The sequence below is a fragment of the Octopus sinensis genome, linkage group LG1 (genome assembly GCF_006345805.1).
Source record: "Octopus sinensis linkage group LG1, ASM634580v1, whole genome shotgun sequence".
NCBI lineage: Eukaryota > Metazoa > Mollusca > Cephalopoda > Octopoda > Octopodidae > Octopus > Octopus sinensis.
The window spans coordinates 36,638,226-36,657,738 of NC_042997.1; the positions used below are offsets into that span (position 1 = coordinate 36,638,226).

Consider the following 19,513-nt stretch of genomic DNA (forward strand, 5'->3'; position numbering starts at 1 on the left):
ATATATAAGTGTGTGTGTGTGTGTGCGTGTGTTTTTGTTTCGGTTTGTGCATACATATATACATCAAGGAAAGGAATGTAGCTATCAAAGTATGTAATAATGAATCAGTTCCCGCAACTGTAAGTATAATAGCAGCAACACCAGGGAGATAAAAGGCAGGTTATAGTATTAGCAAAGAAATAAATAGATACATAAATAAACAAGCAAAGTAATATGAAAAAATTATACTAAAATATAAAGTAAAGAAATGCGCTCGCAAAATTAGAGACAAGCGTATTAAAGAATACGGACAGAAGCAACAAACATTGGCATAGAGTAAAAATAATGCATCATTAGTGCAAGAAAATAGACAGATATGCGGAGTTGCACAGGAAACGGAATGATGATACATACACGCATATATGTATACGTGTATGTATGTATATATGTATATATATATATATAGCATAGCCACAGCTCGTGAGCGGAAACTAGATAAAATAAAATAAAATAAAATATATATATATATATATATATATATATATATATATATATATATATATACAAATGTGTGTGTGTGTGTGTATATATATGTGAATATATATATATATATATATATATATATATATACATACACATATATACATGTACTGTGTCGTAGAAATAGATTCTCATAAATTTCAGCTGCAAACGATGCCAGCATGCTGACAGATCTGTTGTTCTGGCTGATTTTCTCCTCCTGAGTAGTAGATAAATCGGACTGGCAGCAACGTGACGACTTTTGAATCTTATTGCTTCTTCACACACAAAAAGTAGAACATATTTCTCCAAGATAGCATCGAATGTTACGTCCATACCATACATATATAAACACACGCACACATGAATACATACATAATACATACACACATACACATATGTTTTTGTACGGGTGAACTCTTTGGCAACGAAGTAGTACATCTTTAAACATTTGAAACAATGTAATTGAATATGAAGTAGTAGTTGTGATTTGGCGTCTTTTCGCTACTTTTAACTTGTTATTCTGCACAAATGTAACTTTCATTTATCTCTAAAATAATCGTTTCTTATGTTTCAAATAATCCTTGATTGCTAAAGCAAGAGAAACGATTACCTTAAATACATAGTACAAATATTCTTAATTGGATCAACATAGATATTAAGTAGATAATTTTGAAATATAATAATACGAAATGAAATCAAATTAAACATTACTGGTGACAATTGTGGTGAGATTTAATATGATAGTGTGTGTGAAACCATTCAAATTAATATGCGCATATAATGTAATACATAATGTGATACATAACTGCTGAACAAAATATATACAAGTGTTTTTATAGTAATGTTTATATATGTATTCACGCTCATATTTGCATCGACAAACTTGCAATGTGAAACATTTACATTCATCCATACGTATGTATACGTATAACTATTTATACAGAAACATTTGTGTATGTATGTGTATATGTGTGTCTGTTTTGCGTTTTCGTATCTCCATCACTGATTGACTCATGCGCACTTACCACAATATTTCATCCTGGAATAAATCTGATATGGTGGACATTTGAAATTTTCAAGATGGTCATAACGATTGAAGAGGATTGGTGATTCCTTGCATAACGAAATGATTTCTAAGACTCAAATGTTTTAAGATACAATTACTATGAATTATTTTGTACCCCACCATGTAGCTTCCTCCAGAAATCCACATCTGTATCCTGACTGTGTAATGTTATAATAGATTCCATTACGAATATTCAAAACTCTTCTCATGAAATCTTGAAATGAAGTCGCAACTTAAAGAGAATTTGCAGACTGGAGCGTTCAGGTCAACTGATGCTCACACTCTATGATCTTCCAGTGAGTCGGTTGCAAAATTTATCAGTTTAACCTTCCACAAGCGCATCTTGTTTTTATTCCTTTTATTGTCATGTTGGTAAAGAAAATCAAAAAAAATATGTGATTTAATTTCTGCTACTGACGCGTGTGCTAATTTAGTAAGAATACAAACTTACATTTCACGTTTTCCTTGTTTTGTTTTCTGGTTTTTTTTTTGTCCTCGGCTGTTATTTTCACAGAGAGAAAAGGAAACAACCAGAAGCAGACGTGAAAAACAGAAGTTTAACGCAAGAAAGAAACGCAGGCTCTTAGCGATATTGCAGGAGATTTCCCGCCTTAAGAGAAAGGCGGTAAATGGCAAAACAGTCAATAAGAATAAAGGAGTGAAATAGTAAAACAGTTTATTTAAAACTGTGGGACAGCGACTAAAGAGAGATAGCTACAAAAAAAAAATAATAATGAAAGATGTAGAAGAGAAGATACGCGTAACAAGTACAAACTTTAATAGATATATATGTTTGAGGTGTGTAGCTCCAATGAACTATCTACTTTGGTATGTGAGAATAATTAGATATTTTGGAGGATATATATTTTTATCTATAGATTTTTAATAACTTAAATACAAGTGCTCAACAGTAATAATATGTAAAGCGGTTGTCTAATGAATTTAGGTAGAGCTGCAAATACACACACACACACACACACACACGCTTGCCCGCGCACACAAAGAAACGTTTATGTCGCTTTGTGACAGCTGACTTAGTCGAGGTATGTGACATGTATTCTGTCGCACATCATAAAACCCATGTCGAGTTATCAGCAGTATTTCTTTCGGAACTCAGGATCCCATGTAATATTGTATTTACTTTGAATGTTAACAACATTACACATTTTGGTGCATGTGAAAATATTCACTTATTTTATGTCGGAATACATATTACCGGAATTTTAGACACAGAGCTTAAGCGTTAAGCATAAACGAACTGTTGTTTACATACAAGGACAAAACTGCGCATCCTTCCTAATATACATATCCTTTTCCCAAAATAAATCTAGGTCATTCATAATATAGTCACTATGAAACACTGAAAAACCTGTGAAAAGAAAAAATAAGCAGACTTATTAAATATAGCTACGATGTGTGAACATGATAGTCAATAATCATAAAAGATTTTCTCAAAAAATTAGTCAGTAATGAAATCACATACACTTACGTAAATACATGCGTACGTGTGTGAGTATGTGTGTGAGTGTGTGTATGTGTCTGTGTGTCTGGGTGAGTATTCATGCATACGTATGTTTGTGTGGTTATGAGCGTAAGCTTAAGTGACACAGACCATATGTAGGAATAAGTGAAATGCAATACAAGTTGTTTATGTTTCAAAGAAACGCGCACATACACACGCTTTCACACCTGTGTGTATGTGTGTGTGTGTGCGTGTGTGTGTGCGCGCGCGCAGTCGTGGCTGCATGGCGAGAAGCTTCCTTCCGAACCACACTGTTCCGGTTTCAGTCCCACTGCGTGGAATCTTGTGCAAGTACCTTCTCCTATTGCCGCAGGGTGACCAAAGATTTCCCAGTGGATTTGGCAGACGGAAACTGAGAGAAGCGTGTCGTATATATATATGAATATATATATATATTATATATATATATATATATATATATATATATAATATATATATATATATATATATATATATATATATACATATATGTGTGTGTGTGTGTCTCTGTGTGTGCCTTTTTATGTGTTTTGCCCCGAACACCTTTGCTTGGCACCCGGTGATGGTGTGTTTACATTCACGAAACAGAAGTTCGGCAAAAAACAATGATACAGTAAGTACCAAGCTTTAAAATAGTAAGCTCTGGTGGCGATACATTCGAGCAGCGTATGTTCTCTAATATTTTTAAAGTGCTTTTTTTATATTGCTTTAATTTTATTTTGGGTTACCTTTATACTTGTTTTATAATATTTATAATTGTTACGATATTATGATTTTCTGTGTTACATGATGTTTCTTCATTTTCAGAAATCAGTTTACAAATTCCTTATTATGTTCACGCTACAACTTTCATCATTAAAAGCACTGCTTTCTCTAAAATTTTCACCCGTCCAAATTACTTTTTCATACCGTCATACATTCGTAAGAAACTGCTCTAGTGAATTGACATTTGTCCATCAATTTTTACTTAGTTATGCTTAATTCAGCTATTTCAGAAAATGACCCTGAGTATTCCGAAGTATATCATTGGCTGTATATTTAATAAAATGTATTTCTGAATAGCTCAAGAGCGGAGTATATACTCAGTTAAGTTCAATTAACTACAAATATTACCCGAATATCATTCTGCTATTACGTCTGTACCATTTTGGTCTTCATCTATAATTGTGTGTGCATTTTATTCCGACCTAACTAGGTGCCTAGCTTTTAAGCATCGTGTTCAATTGAATATTTCTATATTATACACACACACACATATTTATATTCATACATACAATAATAACAATAATAACATATTAACACATTGAGTTATACTAAATATATTATAGTACAGGTAGCCATAGCAATTAAAATAACAAATGCAAAATTAATAAACAAGGATGCAATATAGCACCTAGAAATTGCTAGAAACGAGAACCCAAATTTAACTCATATAACCACCGAAAAGCACTAATCGCATGAAATATTTGGGATCGCGAGTAGCAAGTCACAGCACCTTTCTTTTGCGAGATACATTCCCAGAATGAAGTAGTGTGATAAAACATTCTTACGTGATTTCGAAATTTGATTCACAAGATATTGTTTCTCGTCAGAGGTTTCCACAATTACTCTGGGTTAAGAGATATTCAAAACGGTTAAAATGTATAGTAACATAAACAAGATATTGTAATAATATGTTAATATATATTAAACACATTATAATATAGGTGACCATAACAATTAAAACAAAAAAATATAAGATTAATAAATGAGGCTCCAAAATAGCACCTACAATTTCTAGAAAGGAGAGCCAAAATTTAACTCTAACAGCCATACAAAAAGCAGTAACCTCATGAAATATTCAGGACTGGGAGCAGTAAGCCTCAACATATTTCTTATTTCTTTATTGCCCACAAGGGGGTAAACACAGAAGGGACAAACAAGGATAGACAAAGGAATTAAGTCGATTATATCGACCCCAGTGCGTAACTGATACTCATTTAATCGACCCCGAAAGGATGAAAGGCAATGTCAACCTCGGCAGAATTTGAACTCAGAATGTAACAGCAGAAGAAATACCTACTTCTTTACTACCCACAAGGGGCTAAACACAGAGGAGACAAACAAGGACAGACATACGGATTAAGACATTATTCATGTCACTATGGACATATCACTTAATGGTTAAGAGCGTGGGCTACTAACCCCAAGATTCCGTGTTCGATTCCGGGTAGTGACGTGAAAAAAAAAAAAAATAATAATAACAATATCGAAAAATCCATTAGGAAAGAGAACGCAGGTTCGAAATTTCCCAAAGACACCTGATGAAGGCTGGAGGGTATATCAGCCGAAACGTTGTGTTAACAAAAATCAAGATGAGGACATATCCGTCAAATGTAAATAATATAAATAATGTGATCTTCTATTAGTTTCGAACTTTAGAGATACATTAAATTTGAAGATGTATATAGCATGCCATGCATCTGCAAGCAAGTTTTCATACTCAGTTGTATGTTAGCTATATATTTTAAAAACATGACACTGGTCTGTGACGAAAAATGAGAAAAAACGGGATGAAAAATCCGAAATCAAAGAAAAACGCGAAAAGGCTTGATACAAAAATTGAGGAGCGAACAAAGAATATTCGTGTAAGAAGACCATATATTCCTCTTGTTTTTATTTAGGAACCATAATTAAACTACTTTGTGCAGAATAAGATTACAGGAAAGAGGCCAAAATGTGTGAGATAGCTACTCACTCTGGAGCGGGTGGTCTTTTCCAGTTCGGCAAAATGAAACTCTTCCATGTATTTGGAGTTTAAAAAATATTTCTGCCCTGGAATTCAGTAATGCGTTGGAATTATTGAACCTAAAATAATGTATGATCTTTCAGCTACGCATTCTTGTATCTCTATGGTCCATTTATATATGGAATAGATTTCTCTACCATTTTCTACATGATTGTATGTGGTACACAGTTCATTTTCAGGTTCCATACATGTATTTGCAACTTACGTGCCTTATTTTTTGTCTATGCGTATGAATGAACACTGATGGTTTGAATAAAGGCTTTAACAATATCATTCACCCAAAAAAATGTCATTTTCCATTTACATTATGTTGCCTTGAAGCACTGCTCTAACTTCTGCTTCTTAAACAACTGCATCACTCAAACACTTCTGATAAAGCAGGCAAGCTTCATGCTTTTGAGAGTTACAGCTAGGAATGGGCTTCTGATGTGAGTTACGATTGATAATGTCCATTATATTGGGGCGCAGCTGTTGGAAAGTGAGAATCAATTAACAATCTTCCTGTTTTTGTGGTGTATTGGCAAATAATTGTTTAGAAATGTCATTTATGACACATAGTTAGAACGCTGCCATAGTAGGGGGCTGCTTTAGCAAACATTTCATTTGAAAAAATAAATTAGATAACCTATTATGAGGTTTTTAACAACTATAGGGGATGCCAAGACAGGTTTTTTTTTTTATATATGTGTTTATAAGAGTGTGAGTTAAGCCTAAGAAAGCATCTCAAAATTAAATTTGAACAGTTTAGTAGAAAATAATTTTCAGGCTACTAAGGGTATATAAGTGCTTTTCATAGATTTATCTAGAACATATTCATAATGCACGTAAGTTATGGCCAAACCATCTTGACAATATAAGCCAATGTAATGGGTTGGGAACTTATATCTTAAAGTGTCTAGTATACAGACGTTCAATATCATGGATGTCTGCATTGTTATGCAATCCCATCGATACTTCAAGCATCGGATCTTTTAACCCATGCCGAGTCGTTATTGTATAGAAGGTGCTTTTTATGCGCATTCATGTTAAGTTCAAGGTCTATGTGATCAATATTAACTTATGTTTTTGTAGATAATCGGGGGATAATCAATGTCAAACTGTAAATCTAGCTCTATGCTTATCTTTTAGATTCCTAAACCAATTTATGACAATGCTGCAATTTGCTCCTTGTGGTCTGCTAATTTTCCTAATTCTGATATTAATATTCCTAAGTATTTATTTAGCTACTAAACCTATTTCAGTTTCGCTGGGTTTAAAATTCTACAAGTGGCCTTATTCCTGATATTATGTCTCAGCAAGGGCTCTGCATGTGTCAAAAGATCCGATACGGATGAATTGTTTGATGTATCCATGGGATGTTTTGAGATATCAGACATAATAAATAAATGCCTGAGACGAAAATTCAACCCAAAAATATCCAGCGGGAGAGCCAGTTGCATTTCGCAAGTTTTTAGCTTTTCACGCGCACATACACGCAGACACTTTGAAACGTAGGCGAGTATTCGTATAGGCGAGTAGTATTCCTATATAGGAAACTTGAATAGAACTTCTGTGATGTAGTGCATAGACACTATCTGATTAAAAATCTGCAAGTCGTACACACATGCAAAGATACTCCGCATCCACACACACACATATCTTCCTCACGTATTTATGTATTTAAAGAACGAACTAAATAAAAATCACATCGAAACATTTCTTAAATATGACTTGTAATGTAGAAATTAAAAAGACATATGCATTTTTTTTATTGCACTTAAAGATTGGCTAAAACATTTTTTGCGTATCTCTATCCTCTTGTTTATCCTTACAAATGCTTTCGCATTTTTCCTATGCCTGTACTGCACTTGCGATTTCTGTAAAGTGCCCTTTTTCATGTTTCTTGTGATGTACTACGAACGTTGCTAAAATATTTTTTTTTCAATTCCTATTTTTGTTACTTAATTCGATTAAATTGTAAATATCGATTGAATACTACAATACACGTGAAGGAATGATAATTCAAACTAAACTATTGATCAACAAAAGTTTTTAACTAGAGCATGAAACCAGCCTAAGTGTACAACAGAAATGCATTTCACTGTATTTTAAGTATCTGTGCAAACCTAACCATGTGAAAAGGACAAATAGGGCAAGCGACTGCATTTGAAACATCCTCATTCATTCCTGTTTAGTTAGTATTTCCTTCCGTTCTCTACTCTCTTCCTCAATATATTATCTCTTACGTTTCATTTCATAAATATACCTGAGTGAATGTGTGTATGTGCGTGTGTGCGTGTGTCTGTGTGTATATGCATGTCTTTGTGCATGTATATGTGCGTATCTCTGCCTATGCGCACGCATGTATGAGTATATGCGCATTCATATGTGAGTTTAGATATATATATATGTATATATATATATATAATATATATATATATATATATATATATATATATCTATCTATATATATATATATATATATATATATATATGTATGTATATATATATATGTATATATATATATATATATAATATATATATATATATTATATATATATATATATATATATATATATATATATGTATGTATATATTAATGTATCCGGGAAGAGTCATTCCCTTTTAGTACATTATAATTTAATACACGCAGTACTAAAAGTTCCACTTATTTTCTTTTTTTACATTTCTAAAATTTTATTTGCATCTTGCAACATTTTCAATAGTTTTTACTCAAAACTATTGAAATGTTTGCAAGACGCAACAAATTTTTTTTTCAAATAAACAAGGAAATAAGTGGAAATATTTATCGGTGACTGTATTAAATTATGAGGAACTAAAAGAGAATGACGCTCCCTAGACACATCAATATATATATATATATATATATATATTCATACATGCATACGCATATACATATACGTGCGTGCGCATAGACACACGTACAAACAGACATATATAAATACACAGACACACACACGCATACGTATATATATGTGTGTATGTATGTATATACGTATATAGATGGATATATATATATATATGTATGCACATATATCTGTGTGTATACGTCTGTATACGCATATATGTACATATGTGTGTATGTATATATATATATATATATATATATATTATATATATATATATATATATACATATATATATATATATATATATACATGACTAATTCATAAACACGAAATATTACTTGTAATCAGAAATTAATGTGCGTGAGTTGAAGAGTGAAAGAGGGAGAGCGATAATAAAGAAAAGAAGCATCTTAGACTAACAGTGAGGAACTCTTAGAGATGTTAAGGGAGAATATGTGTAAGTAAGAGAAACAGAGAATGAGAAAAAGAAAGAGAAGACATAAAGAAACAGATATAGAAGAAGGAGAGTATCGGTTGAAAACTTTAGAAGTACATACGTACGGCACACGCCCCCACACACATACGTCCTTTCTTTCATCTATATATATAGATATAGATATTATATAGAGCAAAATACATTAGCATAAAATTACTTTCCAGAAAGAAGATTCGATTACAAAAAGCTGAAATATAAATTTATAGAAGTTTAAATCTAAAATCCCACCCCAAAATAATATATAGATGGCACTAACTCAATAGTGCTGGTCACCCATAAATTATCTAACCAGGCCCCAATTAAATTAAATGTTCCCATTGTCTAGCGTCCCACATCATTAATTACCGGCATGCTCGTGCGTCTCCAGATGATGAACTGCAGACCGATTGCCGGACCAAGTATCCAATAAGTAACCATTCACCGAATTACCTAGCTGATGTCATTGTACATTGCAACAATTGAGGCACAGAAGATTTGACGAAATCAACAGTAGTTAGAAAGCCGCCAATTGTTGGTAATGGACCACATCGAAGGCAATTTAATTGATCGAAGTTGATCAGGGCCCCACCAGTGCCAGGTACTTTACCTATCCTGTCTATGAGGTATCACATGAAATGTAGGTTCTTGTAGATAGGTCTACTTGAAATAACTCATACTTGCGCAACGCCAGTTCTTCGACAACAGCTGCCATCCATTTCGTTAACACTTAAAGCTAAATTCTGAAATCTGCGTTCCTTATTGTTATGAGCCTGAAATTATATATTTGATCCAACTTGTTTGAGTCTTTACTTAGCAGTACAACGGATACTCGAGTACGCTTGTGCCTCTTGTTGTAGATATTTGGAAAACACCCCTGTCATTACTGCTCCCCTCCAGGAGCACAAACTTTCCCTATGTGTCTAGAAAATGAGGGTTATTTTGAGATCCAGACCTTTGAAACAACACCGCAGTCCCGACGCCCTTATACCCGATTGGTATGGAGACAATCAAGTATCATGTCCATGAAAAATTGGCATTAATGCCTTGTCTAAAAACATACAACTCCAATATATAGTGACCTGAGGTCATTGAGTAGTCCATAAGAATTTATACTGCCTGTTATAAGCACGGCCTTGTTTAACAGAGAAAAGGAGAGTGAAGAGAATCACTTACCCTATCTTGATGGAGATGGCGATGATTCCACCCTTTTTCTCATTGTCCTTCTTTCGTGGCCCTCCTCATGTGCACGAAAGTTTGTGTTTGTGTAGTCGGTCATTGAAAAATAAACTCTGATTATAACAAATATGGCAAACCTCGTGTATATATTTTATTTCATATGTGATTCAGAGTAAAAGTGTTGCGACACGAAATATGGGTTTAATTGCTTTCAGCACGGTCACACGAGCGTTAAATAATTCGATCTCTTCTATTATATTACAATACTCATCAGCGTAAATGCACGTCTACATTGATGTCCAATTGCCAAAATAAGCGACGAATTTTACATAAAAATTGCGTCTATCATCTTAATCGGAAATGTTGTGAGTCTGAATTATTGTAAGTCGACCGTGTAAAGACGTAAGGATGAAGCTTTTCACACAGATATAAATATGACTAACCGACACTGAAAATTAAACCGATTAACACCACCAAGAATGTATGAATAGCCAATGTACATGACAAAAAGAAAAAAATAATATGCAATAATTTTGTCCAAAAATAGTATTTGAACAGCATTGCTTACAGACATACAAACAGAAATCACAATTTGATGAAAATCGCACATAATAAGAACATGAAATAATACAAAAACAAGAGAAATAAACGATTGGTATTATCTACCTATATAGACTGACATCTCCGCGTTAAACACTGTGAAGAAACGAGAGCAAAGTACTTCTAGCACAAAATACAGAACTAAATTATCAAATCAATAACACTTAAACACACCACAAATCTATCTAAACCAATTACAATGAAGTCAGAGAAGCTCTTAGAAACCTAAACATTATGAAACAAGTGACTTTCATAGCTATACATAGTTCTAGACGTAAGGATGGAATTTGTAAATCGTATAACGTAGAGCATGACAAATGAAATACTGCTGAGAGCTTGATGACGTAAACATACTTAAGCATTCGGTACTGACTTTAAATACACTTTACAAATAATAGAGAATTGCAATGCATTAGAAATGCAAATCATGCAAATAATATCAGCCACAAAATTTAAACCAAAACGAATATTTGCATTGATAAATTTAACAATTTACTTCTGCATGGATAACACAAATTATACGGCAGGTTATTCCTTATAAGTTTGAGAGGCGACCTAAAGTTCAAATATATCAAAATTATAATCATATTGCAAGAATAACAATTAAAACATTACGAGAATTAAATATATTCTTAAAATGAGTAAGAGAGATAATGCCTAAATTTTCAACAATTAAGGAAAGTTTTATTCAAATAAATATATGAGCAAAGAACATTTCTTAAGTTTTACTGTAACTTTTGTACATATTCCAATAATACCTGATCTTCTTCTTGAGGTACACTTGACTCACAGGCTGTTGAATAAAAAGAATTCCTTACACAAGTAAAATCAAATAAAAGCAATGGAAAAGTTCTAAAACTGTCGTGTATATGACTAATTGGAGATAAATCCAGATACTTATAATTTAAGCTGTTTTTTTTTGCTTTGTTTATGTTTGTAGAATATACTGAAGCATTAATGAAAAAGAATAATCTCAATGGGGCAAGAAGATAGAATGTTTGAAATTACAATGAATTAAAAGAAAATAGCAATATGCTACAACAAAGTGTGCCTGTTCCACGCGAACTATAGTGACAACTTTCTGCAGGTTTGTTTCTATTTGTATCGCAGTAGAGAAACAGTGATAAATAATATGTATTGTAGTTTTAAATGAATGCATATGAATATCAACCTAAATAACGGCCCAAATATTTGAATCAACTGAATATGCACTTATACACCATAATTGTTTGACGTTTTCAAGAGACTCAGTAATTTATAATATAGACACAAACATGAAACTCAAAATTTAGTATATTAAAACGATTTATCCTGAAAATCCTCATACACATGGCATTTTGGTAAAATAACCACAATATTCTTCAGGAACCAGCCTTTCTAAACCTCTATCTATATCAATAACAGAGGAAACATCCTCCAACATATCAGACATGAATAACCCGGTGACTTCAGCCCACCATTCGAAAGTCGCAGGGAACTTTTAAAGCATTAAATTTCCTTAATGATTCCCATCAGAGTTTTATTGAATAAATATGTATTTATTTTAGTATTTATACATTTGACATTCCTATGCAGAAATTTTGCTTCAATTTTACATATTTTGAAACTAATTACCATTTTCGGAATATGATCTTAAATTAATACCCAAAAGAGTTTCTCTAATTCATACATTTATCGAATCATATTTGTCATCTGTTGTGACTGTTGGTAATGCTGCTTTTAAAAAATGCCAAACATTTGTATCAAGATCATCACAGAACATCTAATACTTTTCCTATATTCATTTGATCTCTATGTTAATTTGCCTGTGTAACCAAAGCTGAAAATATTACTCCACAACACTTTGCTAAAGAAACAATTAGATATTTGCATTCCACTCTGTTAATGACCGGATATAAATTATTTCGTATGATACAAACACCATCTGAGTATATCTCACTTTACAATATTTTGAAATTGAATTTCTATTCAAAAATGTTCTCTGTATTTAAGGATGTTATACCAAACTACACAAGTGGATCGTGTTAAATGATATCGATGAAATATTTGTCAATTCTTTGTTCAAAAGATCCCCGGTATTCTTTTGTATTTATTCTCAAATATTTGATATTGTAAATTGCGCTTAGATTTTACATTATATCACTAAAATTATTGAATGAAAAACACTTTCTTTTTCGTTTTCCTAATGTGTAGCATTCCTTAACGAAGCAATGAATAAATCCGTTTGCTTGACAGTATTCCAATTTCTTCCATTAAGTGTTAATTTAAAACGGCTAATGAATCAAAACACAATTATCAATGAATTCCATTAGTAGCGGAGTATACTCTTACGAAGATGAATATTTAACTTCATGATTCCTTTCTGATTGTGAAATATATATGATATTACACCCTACTGATTAAAAAAAATATAGTTAGAGCATATTTACATTCAAGGTCGATCTAACACTGGATTAAAAGATCCGAATAATTGCACTTTTGCTGCAATCATAGACTTTTACCTAATATTCAAACACGTTTTTACAGAACATTAAATATTATCATCATGATCAAATTAATAACATTGAATTTTCTTTACAAAAGATTCGCTTCAAGAGCCTGATGAATAATAAAATTCCCCATATCGTTAATATTAGGGAAAATATACAATAGGAAACATAAGTAATATTACACAAAATTGCTATATTTAGTAATATGGTTTATAGTTTTATTTTCCGAAACACAAAAATAATGAAAAGAAGAATGAAAAACAGAGATGCGAAAATATTTTATTTCTCTCGGCTATTTTTATTGTGTGTGCTCGAGGCATATACAACTTCTTTTGAAGTATTCATTCAGATTAAACAGATAAAAATGTCAGAAATATTGGTAGGTACAATATATTATATTGAAATCTACTGCTATGTTTTCAAAATTCATCTATGTCTCGGTAAACTTTAACTTTTTAAACAATTTTCAAGTATGAGGTTATTCAGATAAGCTATATTCTCTTGTACATCCAATTAAGGAAAGTGTTATGCATAAACCACTGACATCGCCCTACTAGATTGCAAATTAAAACAGCTTTCTTATTGCTTCCGTGTACAATATAAACTTGACTTCTTTAAGTATGATTTGATTATGCACTGCCTCTAAATGTTCAAAACTTTTGTATATCTTGCTTGTTCTGATTACGAGTTAACACAAATTAATTACAAACGAAGACATTTGTTATTTTTATATTTTAGCACTTATGAAACAAATATGAATTCAAATGGAACTTACCGGGCTTTTAAGCGTATTATTCAAGGAAATATGATAAGTGCCGTCGAAAAAATAACGATATTTCTACAGAGTCTTTAAGGTAAGGTGGCGTGTTAGAACAACAGCATTTGCTTTAATTCTAATCTCATTATAATAAGGGTCTTCTGAATCAGCTTTTATAAAAATGGAGATAAAATGACGAATTTTGCAGCGATTTTAATCATAGATGCACTGAATGAAAACCGAATTGAATTTGAGCGATAGCAATCTGAATGAAGTAAGTAGTCGAGCTAATGACCTAGCTTCGATGTACTCACCCAACCAGCTAGAAGTCTCGACAATTTACCTCGGAATAACACCCCGTTACCATACACAATGAACGACATGTTGGATAAACCAAAGTTTATTATACAAGATTTCATCATCATTCATTGTTCGACCGTGGTCGAGACAATGGAATTTACCATGCTACGCCAGACTTCACGGTCCATCATGGCATTACGGAGGTCCTGTTGCTGGATGCCTGTATCCCTGGAGATTACATCAGGGTAGGAGAGTGTGCGCCCTCTGGTATTGCGAGTAGATGACTTCCAGAGGAGAAGAGTAGAAATTAATTCTTTTTCAGCTCTACAACAATGTCCAGCAAACTGGACTCTCCTACCTTTCACAAGATTTAGTAATGAATGAATTTAAGATACGGTTATAAACACTTTCTGCATGTATTGGCTTCATAAGCGTCTGGTTTTGGTTAGACAGGATCACTTATATTTGTATGACGCATACTCACTAAATGTGGTTCCTGACAGATGATACTGTAATAAATTTCTGAGAAGCCTGCTAAGATTCCTAAATATCAACATACGTTGTGCTCTCAGTCTGTTAGTCACTCTTACTTTAAAACATTTAATACCAAAAATAAAATTATTTGACTCAAAAATTTCCTTATGTAATAAGGAGAATAAGTAATAAACAAAATAAGACATAAAGTAGCGATAAACAGTCCTGACGGGTTTTCAACCGATAAGATATATTAACTATTGAATGACAGGATTGTATTCTCTTAGTTGTGATACCCATTTAAAATGAAAGAAATAATGTTACAGTTGTCACTCACAAAGGTTATGGCAGATTAACATCCACCATATTTTAGCTAATTCAGTTAGGTATGTATGTAGTCGTGCACAGACGTATAGAGCCTCTCGGCTTTCCTTAGCATGTCAAGAATAACATGAAGTATATCTCAGCAGGGAAGAGATGAATGCAGCGTCTCACATTTATTTGAGAGGACTGGAGCAAAGTGTTATGAAGTGAACTATTCGCGGATACAATGCACCACCCGCACGCCCAGATATTGAATCTATACCTGTGTATTATGACATCTACACCCTCAAAACACAGTTTACTAAAAATAATTTGAAATAATGGAAAGAGGAAGATTATGCCGAGTGGACCATAAAACAGTGCGAATATCTTAGTTTATATCTGATGGAACATTTCATGTGAGATATGCTGTTAAATAGATTTAAGCTACAAAGTCCGAATTATATCAGTGTCAAGTTTATTGATAAGAATTGCTAATTTTAAGAATACACGTAAATCTAAAAACACAGGACAACAAAAATGAATATCATGATAATAGAACTATCTATAGGAACTTTAGGACCGAGCGTAATGTAAAAAGTTTACGAAAACGGTATAGTTTTAGGAATCATTCCTTAAGATATTTATCCAAGAATAACGAAAAGATGTACATATAACACACAGACCTGCACATATACACACACCAATACACACAAGCAATGCACACACGCACATAGACGCACAAAGACACACACACATACACATATACACATTCACACAATGCGCTCACATCCATATAAGCAGAAGTAAAGTACTATCTGGGGATGTATCATTTCATCCACAAGATATTTTTTATTAAGTTTATGTAAGATCGAATAATAATTCTACTCTTCATTCTGTTACTTAGTCCGTCGGTAATGTTTTCGCTTGATTAGAGAAAGAGAGAGAAAGAAAAGAGGGCGAGACGAAATAAAGGGGGAGAGAAAAAGAGGGAGAGAGAAAATGGGAGGAAGAAGCGTACATGACGGAATGTAATTGTAATGCTTTCACGTAATTAGTCGAAGAGAACGAGGGGAGAAAGAAAAAGGAGAGAGAAAAAGATTATAAGTGAAGAGTGAGGCAGAAACAGGGAGAGAAAAACGATGGAGGAAAAAATGGAGAGAGAAGCGTTCATGACCTAAGGTAGAGAGAACATAAAATTTATTATGTGATTTAAAAAATTAGTTAAATGTGTACATAATATACAGATCTTAAAATATAATTTAAGCAGAGGGGTGATGATTTTTTGGCGAGTTTACAGAAAGGCAGAGAGTGAAGAGAGAAAGGGGGAGGGCGAGGGGGAGAGTGATGATGATGATGATGATGATGATGATGATGGTGATGATGATGGAGGTGGTGGTATTGGTTGTGGTGGTGGAGGTGGCGGTGATGACTTGATGGTTAACTGTGTATATATCTTAAATGAACTAAGTTTTTATATCATGTATTACTTAACACATGTGTATAACTGCAATTTCATGAAATATTCACGCTTATTTAAGTGGCAGATATATGCAAAATTTAACTCGAAGTTGTACCATATGTACGGGGTGTTATTTTTGTTTGTTTGTGGGAGAAATGAAAAAAATATGAGTGAATATTTATTTTATGTGTGCTATGTACTAAGTCTTTAAAATTGTGCATAATGTATATTAAGTGTATATATAAAGTGGATTAAATACTCATCGTATTCCAATTTCTTTAACTTTTCAATGTTTAGCAGATGAGCGACTCTTTCCATATAGACACATCACAGGCTACGCCTTCAGACTTTTTGGATAACGTTTTTAGAAATAACCCAAAAGGGTTCATTCCATGAAATATCCACTGGTACCGCCAGTTTTTATTAATGATATAATGCCATATACAGCGTATAGTAGCGTCCATAATATAAGGGTCTGTAAGAACAAGTGTATTGAAATAGTTATTACAGAAGATTAACGGCACATTGAGACTAGATATTTTAGACATATTTAGATACTTTTGATAAATATCTTTCGTGAAAATTTCAAGTAAATAGAATTATTTTGTATGTTGTGAGGAAATATAAAAAATCCTCCAAATTGCAGCGGCCAAAGGTTTCGCTGCAGTTCAGAAGACTGTTAATGGGCTAACAGTTATTTCTTATGATCTTTCATTACTGGAACATTCAAATGTCAACATAGCTACTTGTGAGAGACAACCGGTGTCCTGTGATGAAAAACAAAGGATTTTTTCCCTCACCAAGAGGGAAAAAGTTATGTGATAGCATCTACTATAGGAAGGTCTAGAAGTGTTATGCAACAAATTGTAGCTCGTTTTAAGTCATAAGGATCGGCAGATGCTAAAGCTAAAACCGGTAGACCTCGTAAAACTTCAACAAGACAGGATCTATTATGGTTAGAATGTCACTGAAGGATAGGTTTAAGAGTGCTGCTGAGACATCCCACGAGTTTAGTTCCGCTTTTCGATGTCAGCGTATTGAGCAAAACAGTTTCTCGGAGGTTACGAGCATCTGGGTTGCTTGCCTGAGTACCGGCAAAGAATCCTTTGATCTCCAAGAAGAATCAAAGAGCCCGTCTTCATTTCATTTACGAACATGAATCGAAGTTTCATGTGATTGGTTACGATGGCAGGATGTACGTCCGATGAAGAAGTGGCGAAAGGTTATCCCGTGCATGTGTGAAGAAGACAGTGAGATATGGAGGAGGCAGTGTAATGGTATGGAGATCGTTGTCTGCTGCTTATCTTTGTCCACTGATTCGGTTAAAAGGGACTGTCAATTACAAGGGACTGTTAATACTAAAGTCTACAAGTAGATTTTTAGATAGCATTGCCCTTCCATATCTCCGATCCTCATCAGTTGAACCTCATACCTTCGTGCAGGACAACGCCTCCTGTTACACTGCAAAGAGAGTCAAAGACTTTTTGATTGATGAAAGGGTTGATCTCATGGATTGGCTACTTCAAAGTCCCGATTTCCACCCTATAGAAAACGTTTGGAAGATTATTGCAGATGAGGCGCGCGGGAGGAATCCAAAGAACCAAGACGAAGTTTGGGAATTATTCAGAAAAGAATGGAACAATATTACTCCAACATTTTGCAAGAAATTAATTCAGTCCTGTGGTAACAGATGTCAGGAGGTCATTAATAATAAATGGACATTCACAGAATATTAATACTCTCTTTTACTCTTTTACTCCTTTACTTGTTTCAGTCATTTGACTGCGGCCATGCTGGAGCGCCGCCTTTAGTCGAGCAAATCGACCCCGAGACTTTTTCTTTGTAAGCCCAGTACTTATTATGTCGGTCTCTTTTGCCGAACCGCTAAGTGACGGGGACGTAAATACACCAGCATCGGTTGTCAAGCAATGCTAGGGGGACAAACACAGACACACAAACATATACACACACATATATATATACATATATACGACAGGCTTCTTTCAGTTTCCGTCTACCAAATCCACTCACAAGGCATTGGTCGGCCCGGGGCTATAGCAGAAGACACTTGCCCAAGATGCCACGCAGTGGGACTGAACCCGGAACGGTGTGGTTGGTTAGCAAGCTACTTACCACACAGCCACTCCTGCGCCTATCAATAGTAGAGTTTTCTTGTTTGTTCTTGTCCTATTTTCTTTGTATTTTCTAAGTTGCACTTAATATTTGGCTGTGGCAATTTAGCAGGTAATTTTGTTTATTTCCTCATAATGTACGAAACCATTATTCCATTCATTTGAAATTTTTACGAGGAATAGGTATTAGATATATCTAAGTATATGTAAAATATCTATTCTCAACATTTTGTTAATCCCCTCTAATAAATATTTCAATACACTTGTTCTTATTGACCCTTATACAATGGCCGCTACTATATATATATATATATATATATGTGTGTGTGTGTGTGTGTGTGTGTGTGTGTGTGTGTGTATGTGTATGCATGTAGGTATGCATGTATGTATGTATGTATGTAAGTGGGTGGGTGTCGCTCACTTCGCATCTACCTTGTTGATTTGTGTTAACAATAAAAGCTACATCACTCAGAGCTCCCAATATAGGAAATTGGAAAATCACATCCTATGCTTCATGTAATTGAAATTTTTCTGCTGGAATGTGCCTTATGCAAAAATATTTCAATCAGGTTAGACGTCTTGATAAGGTAGTGCTATTTAATATTATAAAACTTTTTACTTTTAACAAAGCCAGTGCATA

The 19,513-nt window shown here is 33.5% G+C and overlaps 1 long non-coding RNA gene across 1 annotated transcript in view; it reads left to right on the forward strand.

Moving 5' to 3' along the window:
• Window positions 1-4,887, forward strand: part of LOC118766213 — a 15,808-nt gene extending 10,921 nt beyond the window's left edge. The window contains exon 3 of the long non-coding RNA XR_005002120.1: window positions 4,878-4,887. This is a non-coding gene — a long non-coding RNA (uncharacterized LOC118766213). The remainder of the gene's footprint in view (window positions 1-4,877) is intronic.
• Window positions 4,888-19,513: the final 14,626 nt, after the last annotated feature.